This window comes from Convolutriloba macropyga, chromosome 5, assembly GCF_964194025.1.
Source record: "Convolutriloba macropyga chromosome 5, txConMacr16.3, whole genome shotgun sequence".
NCBI classification, from domain to species: domain Eukaryota; kingdom Metazoa; phylum Xenacoelomorpha; order Acoela; family Convolutidae; genus Convolutriloba; species Convolutriloba macropyga.
This window is the reverse complement of record NC_134472.1, coordinates 335,628-339,971: the sequence shown is the minus strand read 5'-3', so window position 1 is coordinate 339,971 and position 4,344 is coordinate 335,628. Positions and strand designations below refer to the sequence as shown.

General features: G+C 37.6%; 1 pseudogene; it reads right to left on the bottom strand.

Moving 5' to 3' along the window:
• Window positions 1-480: 480 nt before the first annotated feature.
• Window positions 481-2,377, bottom strand: LOC142339710 (growth factor receptor-bound protein 2 pseudogene; annotated as a pseudogene).
• Window positions 2,378-4,344: the final 1,967 nt, after the last annotated feature.

Genomic DNA, 4,344 nt, shown 5'->3' with positions numbered 1-4,344 from the left:
AGGTTAAATATTTTTTTACGATATAGCTTTACGATATAGACCACCAAGTTTTAACGTGAGGAAAAAATGAAACCGCTTTGCATTTGATATTTTAATCTTTTCCACAAAATGTTATTTGAAAAAAAAACATGCCATCGATTGAGTTCAGCAGCTTAAAATAGTGAAACAGGCGCTCAATTTAGATAACGAAAATCTGAAAAATTGAAGAAACTTAAAGCTTTATCAAAGTCAAAGGTCAATTATTGCATTAAAATACGACTTCGTTCGAGAGCAATTAAACAGCACATGCTTTCATTCTCCATTGTGATGTTCAAAGAATGTCTAATTTCACCTAATCTCATCAAGTTCCAATAATGCAGAAGCCAACGTACACAAATCTTCTTTGGAGTAAGATTGATATCACACTCAGCATGGTACTACCTTAGAGGTGATGATGGTAGTCTCTAGGAGTTGTTTGTTGACCTTTCAGACGTGAAAGAATGTGGTTTAAATATAAATTTATGTTCATTCATTAATGACATATTGCTTAGCATTGCATAAATATTCTTAAGGCATTGGTAGCATAACAATCACTGCTTTGACCTTTATCGTTCGTATTAAGTTCTTTTCAATAAACTCGGGAAGATCCACCAGGTCAAAACACGTGGTTCTATCATTTCCTATAAAAGCAAAAGAAAATCGAACTAAAACTTGAAAGAAATTTCTGCAGCAGCCAAGCTTTTACAGGAAGAATATCAATCATAATTAGGTATCTACATTCTAGCAATCTAGTCACTCGAAAGGTACAAGAAATATTTAAGCGAGCTTCTAGGTAATGAATGCCTCAGATCTAAATTATACTTTAAATTCGAGTTTCTTCAAGTGCCTAAGGGACTGTGACTCGGCACCACTAGAGGAAAAGAGGTAGATGAACTTAACGCAAAGTAAGAAGCTCGCAACTTACTGATACAGCAAAATAGTGTATCTCAAACAGTTTTAATTACACGTTATAGTCACAGATAAGTTAAAAGGTTACAAGCAGCTTGGAATATTTGATTCAATTTCACGTATGAATATCCTCATCAGTCAGGTTGTTTGTTTGCTTGTTTACAGGTGCGAGGAAAAGGGCGGATATATTATGATGTTTCGACTTTGTCGGGCAGTGGGGAGAGGTTGAAATGTAGTAGTTGTTGTTGTCGCTAGGATTCGTAGTTGCGTTTGTTGCGTAGAAACTTGTTTGTTGGATTCAGCACTTCTACAACTCCTCTCTGAACAAGGCTGAAGTATTGAAAATTGAAGATGTTTTGATGCACTTTGGATCAGGCTAGCGGGGTTTTTGTCATTTTGTGGTCTGCTGGGCTTTTAATGATCAATGCTTGCTTATAGGACTGCGCACATGAAAATAGAAACGCAACCAACAATTGATTGGTATTTATATAAAAGTTTATAAAAGCTTCAGAAAAATTCACGACAGAAATTTATGTTGAAACAGTTAAACAGAACTACGAGAAAATGCAAAATAGTTTATTTAATTTAGTCAAACGTCAAAAAGTAAGAAGAGAGAGATAGCACCTGCGGTAATATTTTTACACTATCTCTCTAAACTCGCAAATGAGCCGCCATTTTTAAATTGTACCAAAGTTTATGTACGTGTGATTATTTGTGAATAATGTGGTGAATCATAATATCTGGACAAATGTGGCTGGGAAGTAGCCGGCCTCGCCATTCAATTGACCTTTCCACCATTGAGAGTTGCTGGTATCCAGGAGGTCAATTACGTCTCCTTTATTGAATTGAAGTTCTCCATCTTCCTGTCGTGTGAAGTCATAACAAGCTCTCGCTTTCCCGAGCAGCTGAACCATATCTGTGAGGACTATTCGATGACTTCTGCTTATAGAGACACCTCTGTAGTTCTCAACTAAGAGGTTAAGGGAGTCAAAGCCTTGCACCCATATATGGAACACCAATTTTTTCGTTGCCTCGTCTTCTTTTCTCAAAATTTTGAAGTGTTGCACACTGTCCATGAATTTAACAGACAAGGAAAAGCTGCCAGGGTTGCTGTCAGTCTCTGAGTCTCGGATTAGAAAGGCTCCATCGTGTGGCTGTTTCAATAACTGCTGTTCTGCATTTGCGCGAGTAATTTTGCCCTGATACCAGGGACATTCTTTCATTTGTATATAGTTTTTGGGTACAAAACCTGACCTCTTCCGTAGCTCAGCATTGTACCAATTTGCGTCTCTGTCTGTTTGTAGGACTAATAGTGTTTCGCCTCTTTTGAAGCTTAACTCATCTTCAGCAGTTGCATTGAAATCATAAATCGCCAATGCCTCCATCGTGCCCTTTTGGCAGTCTTGGTTGGAAAGACTTGCGTAAATATCTTAAAGCACAAAGGAACTAAATATTTGAAATACCACATAAGTCACAAAAGTTCACAAACATAAGCCCGGATTTTAATGCAGACATGCCATTATAGGCGCACCATTAATAACGCAGCAAAATTCATTTTCAATTCAAAGGTCTAAATGAGCCTTTCTCGGTTCTTTTGGTATAGGCTATTTCAATATATTTAAAGTGATTTAAAATAAAAGCACTAATATCCCTCAATCTCTATAGTACCAATCAGTGCAACTAATATGATCAACTAATCTACTAAAAGTGGAGCTATTTGGAAAGGAACTGGAATGAGCAGAATCCTTGCACATGGACATTCATTTGTATCTGTGAAAACTGTCGTGCACATCCTAGAACCTAACAGCGGGAATAACATCCCAGTGGCATATCCACGAAGTCATAATAATAATAATAATAAAAAATCAATATAATGCAACTGATTTGAAATAGTAGTATTAGTAATAGGCTTTTGGAGTTCCAGGGGCATCTTTCATCCCGATTGAGTGTTCATTTGTTTGTACAGTTCTAGTGGTATCTATTAGTGTTTTCCGTAGGGGTTGCATGAGCCAGACAGGCATAAGATTCTCCAAGTGCAAGATGTTTTCTCGTTGTAACAATCAACAAAATATTGCCAAAAGATGTTCGTCAGAGAGCTCTTGTTTAGCTTGACATTGGTGTACTGTGCATGTCGAGATATAATATTGTAGAGAATACTGGCACGTCTGACGAGGTTCTCGTCGGATTTTCTTTTTCGGGTGCTTTTCACTGCTAGTTCTTTACGCTGAACCTGTCTGGTTGACTGGTTTTCGTTTATAGTCAGAAGTGCTTAGGGTTTAATACCAATTCTGCCGTTAAGTATCATTTTCAGGTAAAGTACACCATGCAATTCAAGGTAAAGGGATACTGGTAGGAGATTGCAGCGAAGTAGCCTGTCTTTGTAGTTGTCATTGTACCCGTAGAACCAAACTGTAGCGTGCTTTTGGATTTTTTCTAACTTTTTCAGAGAGCTGACGCTGGGATAATAGGCTCGAGAGCAGAAAGTGAGGATTGGCATGACATAACCTGTGTACGCATGGATTTTGAGCTGAGTGTTACAATGTGCCTGCACATTCCTTCTGATTTTAAATAGGGCTCTTACGGATTTGTTCGATCTTGTAGTACAGTTTTCAGTCCAGCTCAATGAGTTACTTACTAAGAGACCCAGATCTCTTTGTAAACAAGATCTGGTAACTTCTTGGTTTTGTAGTGGAGCAGTCATTTCACCTTTGATTACAACCAGACTATATTTTTTGGCATTTAATTTCAAGTTGTTAAGAGTACACCACGATTCATGTTTTTTCGTGCCTTCATCGACTTTTTCTTGACTTCTGAGGAGAATTTTGTAGTCATCTCGGTAGCCAAAACACTCTTGGAAAGAATCTCGTAAGTCGTTTATATACATGAGAAACAGTAGGGGACCGAGTATGGACCCTGAGGTACTCCACTTGTTACTCGGAACGTCGAAGACACTGTGTTGGTTAGTTTGACAGATTGGACACGACCCGATGAATAGCTGTTGATTAGTTTCAGCAATTTCCACCTATTTCGAAGTTTCTCAATTTTCTGATGAGAAGATTGTGCGGGACTGTGCAAATGCCTTGGAGAAATCAAGATAGAGGACACTCAAGTTTTCCAGTTCTTTGTAGTCGTTGTACAGATGGATTCTGTCAAGGAAATTTAAAAGTTGTAATATAGCTGACTGCTTTTTTGAGAAAATAATCAAAATAATCAAAATAATTCCATATAATCAAAGTAAATCAAAATAATCCAACTGATTTACAATCTTGAAAATATCCAACTAGACTTTTTTTTGCTTTTTCCAATACAGCCCCCTCACCCCGTAGTTTACATAGCTGTGTAGTAACTACTCGGGGGGGGGGGTATTTCCACTTTTTGGCCGAAAAATTGCTTTTCCGAATTCGGAAAAATAATTTT